Source organism: Mirounga angustirostris, unplaced genomic scaffold, assembly GCF_029215605.1.
Source record: "Mirounga angustirostris isolate CCGP_5_RB_7025 unplaced genomic scaffold, mMirAng1.0.hap1 SCAF_7, whole genome shotgun sequence".
Taxonomy (NCBI): domain Eukaryota; kingdom Metazoa; phylum Chordata; class Mammalia; order Carnivora; family Phocidae; genus Mirounga; species Mirounga angustirostris.
The window spans coordinates 41565199-41575656 of record NW_026991715.1 but is presented as its reverse complement, the minus strand read 5'-3'; the positions used below and the strand labels follow the sequence as shown (position 1 = coordinate 41575656).

Genomic DNA, 10458 nt, shown 5'->3' with positions numbered 1-10458 from the left:
GGTGCAGAAGACAACTTCACCGAAGTGCCAACCTTAAGAACTAGCTAGGAAGTATGCTTTAGTTTGGACAAACTAACTGAGACTAAGAAAAACAGGGCCAGGATAGGGGCAGGGCTTATGGGATGATAGCCTTAAGAACTTCTAGAAGGGATGAAGAAAGAGATTTTAAAATTAGGTTTGGGCAGCCTGAAGCTCAGGTTAAGAATCTCTGAGAACATACAGAAAAGGAATTGCTATATAATTGTGGTAATGAGTAGGGTACCTGCCTAACCAGTGAAATTCATTCTAGCAGAGAGACCTCAAATGACTAGGATACTTGATCTAGGGACAGTGAGGCCAGAACAAAGTCAAACTAGCTATTAGTAGAACTCTAGCCTAGAATTTTTTATTTTATTTTATTTTATTCTTATGTTAATCCCCATACATTACATCATTAGTTTTAGATGAAGTGTTCCATGATTCATTGTTTGTGCATAACACCCAGTGCTCCATGCAGAATGTGCCCTCCTCAATACCCACCACCAGGCTAACCCATCCTCCCACCACCCCTCCCCTCTAGAACCCTCAGTTTGTTTTTCAGAGTCCATCGTCTCTCATGGTTCGTCTACCCCTCCGATTTCCCCCGCTTCATTCTTCCCCTCCCGCTACCTTCTTCTTCTTTTTTTTTTTTTTAACATATATTGCATTATTTGTTTCAGAGGTACAGATCTGAGATTCAACAGTCTTGCACAATTCACAGCGCTTACCAGAGCACATACCCTCCCCAATGTCTATCACCCAGCCACCCCATCCCTCCAACCCCCCACCACTCCAGCAACCCTCAGTTTGTTTTCTGAGATTAAGAATTCCTCATATCAGTGAGATCATATGATACGTGTCTTTCTCTGTTTGACTTATTTCACTCAACATATACCCTCCAGTTCCATCCACGTCGTTGCAAATGGCAAGATCTCATTCCTTTTGATGGCTGCATAATATTCCATTGTATATATATACCACCTCTTCTTTATCCATTCATCTGTCGATGGACATCTTGGCTCTTTCCACAGTTTGGCTATTGTGGACATTGCTTCTAGCCTAGAATTTATAAAAAAAAAGCATCAGTGCCTAGTAAAAGCATGTGTTCCCAGTTTTCAAATAGCGGTTCTTTGGACATTTCTTTTTTCACTCTGTTACTGAGAAAAGCTGCTTGTAAAAGAGCTTAGCCTAGCCTCCAGAAAACAAAAGAGAAAAGGTGAGTGAGGTAGCTGTGGCCCAAAGTGCAGTGCCCAGACTGTGTGTGAAGCGAAGGCCAGAAAGAATCAGGGCTGGCTGCGCATGTTGATCCACTATGTTTTCTCTTTCCTAACCCACTTTGGTAAACCAAAAGGTTGTACTGATTTTGACTTAGAACCAGTCATTTTAAGATAAAGAATTCTAAGTCAAACTGCCTGCACTCTTCCAAAATGCCAGAGAGGGGATAATTTATTTTTATCACCTACTTAATTGCTATGTAGAAGACAGAATTTGGAGACTGGTGGGGATACACATGCACAATGTATATTTAATTGCACAATGGAATTATTAATTTGCTTCAAACCACCGTCTGCTGAAAGTTACTATAAGCAAGTCTTATTCAGCTTGGTTGTGCGTGCCCTCTCTCCTCCCCACCTGGCTATATATATATATGTATATATATATATATATATGTTGTGTGTTTAAATATAAACATAGGTACCGAAAGAGTACATACCACAATGTTAGTGTTTCCTATTTTAAAAACAGGAAATTTTTTTCTCTATTTCTCTAAAATATTCTCTAAAATTCTCTATTCAATATAAAAAATTTCTATTTGGGGGCTCCTGGGTGGCTCAGTCGGTTAAGCAGCTGACTCTTAATTTCTGCTCAGGTCACAATCTCAGGATCCTGAGAAAGAAACCTGTGTCTCGGGCTCTGCGCTCAGTGGGAAATCTGCTTGAGGATTCTCTCTCTCCCTCTTCCTCTGTCCCTCCCCTTGTCGCCCTCTCTTGATCTCTCAAAAATAAATAAATAAATCTTAAAAAAAAATTTTTTTTCTAATTTTATTGGAACAAACTGGGATTAATTTTCTAATCAGGAATATACAATAAATGTCACTGATGAAAAAGTCAATGGGCTAGGCGCAGGGTAGACACTGAATGAACACTGATTGATGAAATGTATTCTTACAGTGAGTATTCTGATTGCTATTTTGGAACAAGGGGTGCATTCGACTGTCATTGCTCTTCCCAGAAGGACTACGTATTTTAGAGTGATTGTACATCACCAAAGTAAGTCAGGCACATTCTCTAAATGTTTAACTTTGGTGAAAATATTTTTCACAGTTCCCTGTTAAAATTGTTTTGTGCATTTCACCGAAAATAAAACCTGCAATTGGTCTTTGAGTTAAAAGTTAATGTTACAATCTAGAATACAGAAGAGCACAAAGTCTGGAACAAAACAGATGCTTCCTAAGTGGTTCACACATATATTCCTCCAAGCTGAAAGAGAAACAGCAGATATAATAGTAATACAGAAATGTGGGTTATAATGCTGAGGAAAACTGAACAGTTGTCCGTCTCTCCCAAGTACCAGGGAACATTGTTCCTGAAGGATACAACTTTACCATCCAGACTTGCCACATGGAAAGAAAAAAAAGAAAAAAAAAATCCAGCCACAGCATCCATTCATTTCAAATCTACATAGCTGAACACTCCTAGAGAGTGGATCCTGCCTCTCAACAGGGCAACCTACCCTGCTACTTGCTAAGAGCTTTTGTTAACTGCAGGCCCTTGGTGTCTTTTCTCATAAATTCTAAGAAACATATGACTAGGCAGCCCTCAACAGCTGCTCTGTTTTGATCCGCACCCTGTGATTTGACATTCAAGCAGGTGCATTACGTACTGTGCCCTTCAGCTTTTCCCTTTGTTGTTTTTCAATAGGACCAGCTTTGCTTTACATTTGGGACGGGGTTATTTTACCATAGTCTGAAGATACTAATGGCTGCCCTCTTTGTTTCCTGTGTGGTAGAGAAAGAAAAGACAGGGTAGATCTCCCCTGTTTAACAGAGAAGCCTGAGGTTATTATGACAGAGGATGCCCCACGGGGGCATAAGAAGACCTTTCTGCAGGCTGCAGCCTCATCATTTAAAATAATAAAAGCAACAACAACAAACACAGAGATGTAGGAGATTTATCTTTCATTTGGTTGGGAAAAATGCATTGTGTACAGTGGGGCTACCTCGCTCACTTCTTCACAAATCACCTCAGGAAAACTACGTTAGGAGCATTTAACTATTATAATCTAAACCTTTGTAGGAGTCCCTCCCCACCAGAAAATACTGCTCCCCAAACAATGATATATCAATGTAAGCAGTATTATGAGAAATCCCGCTTAGGGAATGGATTTGCACAACAATAAAAGAAAAAGACTTATTTTCACTTGTGAACACAAGCAGTACAGGGGAACAGCTCTTCAAAGGGGCATTCCTGACCATCCAATTTAAAGTCCCCATCCATCCACACTCTAGGCCTGCACACACAAATCTCTGTGCAGAACTTACTATGTATGGTCTGAAAACGTTTATATTTTGTTTACTGTTTTGTGTTCAGCCTCTCCCCTCCCCATTCCATGCAAGCAGGGGCCTTGTGTGTCCTTCCCTCTGCTGCGAACCTAGAGCGAGGCCCAGCACTCAGAAGGCACCTGGCTGTGGAAGAACAGAGACAGACAACTACATTATCTCCGTACAGTTATAGTCTAGTAACAGGAGATCTTTTTTAGAAATCTTCCATTGCTGGTTTGTCTTAGATTTACTACTTCATTTGATATTATGTTCACACCAAGAACGGGAGGTGGAACGAAAGCTGAATTTATTTTTTTTAAGATTTATTCGAGAGAGCGAGCTAGTACAGGGGGAGGGGAGGGACAGAGGGAGTGAGAGAAACCCAAGCAGACTCCCCGCTGACTGGGGAGCATGACAGGGGGCTCCATCTCACAACCTGGAGATCAGGACCTGAGCCAAAATCAAGAGTCAGATGCTTAACCGACTGAGCCACCCAAGTGCCTGGAAAGCTGAACTTTTGAACAGCCTATCAGTCACTACTTAAGTACAAAGCCACCAGTTTCCCTCACTCTTCAGGCCCCTCTGCTTTCTGAGACCTTCTCTGCACTCCCAGCAAGGCTACCAGATAACCGAACTTGCCCTCTCCAGACAACTGAAACTTGTGCTCTTTGTGAGAAACTGTCACTTTCTCATGTAATCATCTCCCAAGAGGAGGCTGGTTCATAGAAATTAGACATAGTCTGTGGTCATCACACTCCAAATGGCTTCACACTTCCTTTAGCCTCGAAGCCGTACTTCTTTTCCCCACTCCCAATTCTAGCTCAGCTTGTACCTCCTGGCACATACTCGGGGCAGGGAAGTCTGCCTGCCTTGCGAAACTACACCACAGAGCCTCCAAGGTTTTTCTAAGAAAGTTCAACCAGCTCTATCCCCTCAGCTTTACTCTCCTCTCTAAGCAGTGGCCCAAGGGTGGACTCAAAGCCTTTTCTTGGTTCTCTCTTAACATTTAGGAAACACAGAACAGCATAGGGATGAATGTCCAGACTAGAATCACAGCCTTGGGTTTAAGTCCTAGTTTTCCACTTACTAGCTGTGTATTTTTTTTTTTTAAGATATTTTTATTTACTCATTTGAGACACAGAGATACAGAGAGAGAGAGAGAGAGAGAGGGAGAGAGCATGAGCAGGGAGAGAGGCAGAGGGAGAGGGAGAAGCAGGCTCCCCGCTGAGCAGGAAGCCCGATGCGGGGCTCGATGATGCGGGGCTCGATGCGGGGCTCGATCCCAGGACGCTGGGATCATGACCTGAGCCGAAGGCAGACGCTTAACCATCTGAGCCACCCAGGCGCCCCTAGCTGTGTATTTTCAAGCAAGCTCCTTATCCTTGCTGAAGATTCTCTCATTTTGTAAAATGGGGACAATAACTGTGCCTATCTCACATGGTTGAGGTGATGGTTAAATGCTACAATAAATAAAAGTGCACCGTAACAAAGCATAAGAAGTCTTACGACATATGACTGCTAGCAATAACAAGGCCCTATGTGATCTGGCCCCATTACCTCTCTGACGTCATCAGCTGCTCTCCTTTTCACTCCTACTCCAGCCACACTGGCCTCCTTGCTCTTCCTCCACAGGGCAGACCTGTTCATGCCTCAGGGCCTTTGCACTGCTATTTTGTCTGGCTAGGATGCTTTTCCCCCAGATGCCCATATGGCCAACTCCCCCACCTCCTCGAGTTCTCTGCCCCAATCTTCTCTGTGAGCTTTATCTGACCAACATATTAAATAACGCAGCCTGCCTCCGGCACTCCCAGCGTCCCAGTCCCTCTATCCTCTCTCTCCCTGCACTGCCACACCCCAGAGAAGCTCTGCGAAGACAGGGCCGTTTGTTCTGTTCACTGATATAATCCAACTTCCAAAACAACAGATCAGATCCTGTCCTATTCCAACCACTCCATCTGATGTCCACATGTAATAGCAATCACCATTTTTCAGGACTTACCGGGGTTCCTTGTTTTCTAGCTTTCAACCCTCTGCATATGAAAAATGCTATTTTTAAAAAGAGGTAACACATACATAGAGTTCAAAATTCAAAAAGTCAATGAAAGTACAATAGGAAGTCCCTCCCTCTCTATTTCTGTCTCCCACATCTTCTTCCCAATGGCAACCTGTTACCAGTTTCTTGCCTATCTTTCCAGGGAGATTCTATGCATATATAAGGATATATGTATGTAGTATGTATTCTTTTTTTTTTTACACAGTGACAACATATTTGACATAGTGCTTTGCACCTCGCTTTATTTTGTTTAGCACGGTATTTTGAAAATCCTTCCACATCAGTCCATAAACATCTGCCTCATTCTTTTTAGTGGCCACATAATATTCTGTTTTAGATGCCCTTTTTTTAGGACAATCCATGTTTTGCTTTTAATATGGCTACTGTGATAAATACCTTTTTATAAAGTAAATTTGCATTGATACGGAATAATTATCCAGGATTAGAAATGCTGAGTTAAAGATTATGTTCATTTTAAATGTTTATAAATCTTGCCAAATTATCTTCCAAAACAGCTGTACCAACTTACACTGTCACCAAAAACACAGGAGGCCTATTTCCCTGCATCCTCTTATCAAAAGTATGAACTTTTATCAATCAGATTACGTACAAGATAGTATCTCATGATAGTTTTAGCTTGCATTTTTGTTTTGAGTTCTCATTATTATGAGAACTGCTCCCTCCTGACACCCCTGATCTACATGGGCAATTCTACCACCTAAAGGGAAAGCAGCAAAGAGAGCATTAGGCTATCATCATGGTTTGAAGAAATTCTTTCAAGGCTCACTGAAACAGGTCACTTAGTCTCCCATATTTCAGAAGAGCTGGGGACTGGACTGGCCTCAGGCATAATGCTACTGTGCTTACTACTCTTTGACTTCTTCTCAATGTCCAATTCTGATCATATATGTATGTCGATCCGCAAAATTAGAGCAGGTACTATTTTAGCCACACTGGTTAGCAGAAAGACACATACCTTAGCTAGAGAAAAACATAATTGGAGCAGTAGCTAACTCATACTGAGCACGCATGCATACACTATGTGCCTTATTTAATCCTCACAGTTTTACAGGAGACTCTTATCACCCCATTTTTTTAACAGCTAGGGAAACAGAGGAATAAAAAAACTGAGTAACTTGCCCAAGTTTGCAGAGCTTGTGTGCTGCAGAGCTGGGATGAGGATCCAGGAGGTGACTCCAGAGCGGAAGCTCATCACCACTACATGGTACCACCTGTGCCAGACAGAATGCCACTGGTGGGTGTGAGTCGGGAGAAAAAGCACATGTGTGCATGAGGGAAGCAGCAATGCACTTGAGTGTGTGCACTGAGCTCTTGGTGAACTGGCAAGTGGCAAAGCAGCAGAAAGGCAGGTAACCAAGAGATGGCCTTTCCCCCAGGTGCTGATACTAGTGAACATTTAGATGTGCAAGTCAAATGTCTGGCGTTAAAAACTGTGTTGAAAATTCCTCCTCTTGGGGCGCCTGGGTGCCTCAGTCGGTTAAGTGTCTGCCTTCAGCTCAGGTCATGATCCCAGGGTCCTGGGATGGAGCCCAGCATCAGGCTCCCTGCTCAGCAGGGAGTCTGCCGCTCCTTCTCTCCACTCATGCTCTCTCTCTCTCTCTCTCTCTCTCAAATAAATAAATAAAATCCTTAAAAGAAAAAAAAAGAATAAAGAAAATTCCTGCTCTTTACTAAATACCAGAAAAACTTGTCAGACTTTACATTAAATACTTCTCAATCTGGGCACTTAAATAAATTAATAGAAAATAGTCTTAAGTAAATACAATTTTTAGTGACAGATATAAATTTTAGTGACTTAAAATCAAAAGTGAGCTTAAGGATCATTTGAGGTACTAACAAAGCTGTCCACTCCTAGGTACCAAGTCCAACGCACTTACTCTGCTAAACAAGGTACTGTTAGCAAATGTATTCTTCCTACTTCAATCAGAGTCCAAGAGTTGGGACAGGGTGACGGTGAGAGCTTTTGACTGAAGCTTGAGTGCCAGACTGGAAAGAAAAACAAGATAACTTCAGTTCCATTACTCATCCTGCAGATTTCAAAAATCACACCTGAAAATAAGCAGGGTCAAATCATGGTTAAGCAGCTTTCATTACAGATGCCTGGGTTTAATTAGGTTCTACACCTTTAAAGTATTTTAGATTTACCTAGTGCCTTAAAGGGGCACTGCAACCCAGGTCCCAGAGAGATTAGAAAAGAGAAATTAACTTTAAAGACCCTTCATAGGGAAAATAAGACGGCCTTAACTTGCACTGTATTGTTCATACCACAAATACTGCACCTAAATGGCCTCCATTCTTGTCCCCTACAATCCATTTTTCACACATCAGCCAGAATAATCTTTTAAAACAAAAGACAGATTCTATTTGGTAAGTCTTCAATGGCTTAAGGTAAAGTCTAAACATTTAATGTACATACAAGGTACTGCAATGTCCCATGCAATATTTGACACATACTCATGCTAAAATTTATCTGACAGTTGTTTAACTGGGTATCCTATATTTTAGTCAGGAGATCCTCTATCATAATCATTTTTAAAATGTGTCACATGGTTCTTCACTTCCCCCAGTAGAGTGTCAGCTCTATGAGGGAAAGACCCACGCAGCCTGTTCTTTTTTTTTTTTCTTTAAGGTTTTCTTTGGGGGGTGGCAGCCTGGGTGGCTCAGTCAGTTAAGCATCTGCCCTCAGCTCAGGTCATGATCCCAGGGTCCTGAGATGGAGCCTGGAATCAGGCTCTCTGCTCAGCGAGAAGGCTGCTTCTCCCTCTCCCACTCCCCCTGCTTGTGTTCCCTCTCTCACTGTCAAATAAATAAAATCTTAAAAAAAAAAAGTGTTGTTTTTTTTTTTTTAAGTAAGCTATACAGCCCACCCGGGGCTGGAACTTACAACCCCCAGGATCAAGAGTCTCACGCACCGCTGACTAAGCCAGCCAGGAGCCCCAGGACCCATGCAGCCTTGATCACAGTCTTGGACCAGGCATGGCAGGCATACCACAAATACCGAGGTGTAGACCCATCAGTACAAAGCTCAGGCACCCTCTGTTGGGAGTTAACTCTAACTACAGACACTAGCCTCACATCCACTGGTGGATAAAATGATCTTTCTGCTTTTTCAGAATATCTCCAGGGTGAGAATATTGACTTCCCAACGGAGGCTTTAATGTAACCCCCTGTTTTATATTTAAAAAGGACTTTGAGCTTTTGACATATTTCACTTGGTCCTCAAGGCAAGTATTAATAACCACTTTTAACAAATGAGGAACAGAGACTCCAAGAAGGTAAACAGCCAGCCCATGATGACCAATAAATGGGAGTGACAATTCTGACCCTGGGAGTTGACTTTGTGCTCTTTTCACTGGCCTGCACAGCCATCTGGGCCGATGAGAAGAATTGGGATTCCTACGTCCTTCCTCCTCATCCAGAAAGCTTCTCAAGGAAAAAGTCTGACAGCTGACCCCTCTCCACAGATTTCACTGCTCACCCCATAATGGTTCCCCAACAATAGCTTGAGGAGACAGCAAGTCCTGGCACCTGTATCTTGAAAGACAGGTGGTTCTTAGCTAATCTCTCAAGTGACAAACGAAACTATTTAGGTCTAAAGACTAAAGACCTTGCTTAGAGTTACAGGGAAATAGGAATAAAACTGACCAGAACTCCAAATCCATCTCTTTTCTCTTTCCTGCATCTCTAAGAGACAACACCCCACACCCAACTAAAGTTCTGGGGACAGGGATTTCAATTTGAGGACATAAATTTGTCAGCTTTCTTCTGAAATCAGGTGGGAATGGTTGAACCTGCTCTTGGGACACCTAACAAGCTCACTTCTGGGAGTGCCTCTGGAAAGTTCATCAGGCTGAGGGTTTCCTGCCACTGAGACCTCCCTGTAAGGCTGACTAGATACTACTTGTGCCCCTTAGGAAGACTCACTCAGGCTTAGGCCGCCAGCTTCTACCAGTGCGGGAGGCTAGGTTCTAAACCAGCAGTGTCCTGAGGAAACTGCCTCGTCCAGCCCAGTCTCTCCTACCTGGGCGCCCCCGCTCCAGCTCTACTTTTGTGAACTTCTGAAGGAGCAGAAACGGAGAGCAGGAAATAACCAAGGAAGGGTGAGCCACCCGTGGCAGAGGATTAGAAGCTAATGACCTAAAACAGAAGAGGCCGATTGAGCACTTCGATCAAGCTAGCAATGCAACGCTCCGACCATGTTATATCCTTAAACCGCTCCGTTTACTTGGTTTGGTGGGGCAAGTGTGGAGCAAGGGTTACAGGAGTTCAGACCTGCTGTCTGAGGGACACGGGGCAGTCTTTTGTTTCGCGCACGAGTGCCTGCCTGGGAGCTGGACTAGCTCCCAGATACACAGCGCAGAAGAACCTGTGGAGGCTCTGCTGCCCGAGACCAGCGCTAGGAGGGATACTGGAACCTAGGGTCCTGCCTCAAACAAAAATTACAAAAGCAATCGAATTAGAATTATTGCTTGTATGGGTCACCGAGGAAAACTCCTGGACTGACAGAATTCTCGCTGGAGCCCTGAAAGGTCGGAAACTGATCTTTACCAAATTACCGACCTGGATTATAGCCGGCCTGAACGGCGATCGCACTTCGAGACTATCTGGACCAGGACGCGGAGATGGCGGCCGCGAGAATCTTTTTTCCCCGGAGCAGCCCCGCCCCTCCGCGGGACTCGGCGCTCACTCCCGCGAGCCGCCGCCCCACCCCCGGCCGCGCGCGCAGCTCTCGCCGCAACCCCGTCTCCGTTACCTGGGGAACGCGGGACGCGCGCGGAACCAGCAGTGCAAGGCGGGTGCGCTCAGCCGGGCGTAGCTCCTCCTC

General features: G+C 43.9%; 1 long non-coding RNA gene across 1 annotated transcript; it reads right to left on the bottom strand.

Annotated features, from left to right (window-relative positions):
• Window positions 1-815: 815 nt before the first annotated feature.
• On the bottom strand, window positions 816-10297 carry LOC123852613 (uncharacterized). Its single transcript, XR_006792950.3, has 3 exons — window positions 10194-10297; window positions 7511-7619; window positions 816-1077 (listed from the first exon to the last, which is right to left on the bottom strand). It is a non-coding gene; the product is annotated as an uncharacterized LOC123852613 (long non-coding RNA).
• Between the last annotated feature and the right edge of the window lie 161 nt (window positions 10298-10458).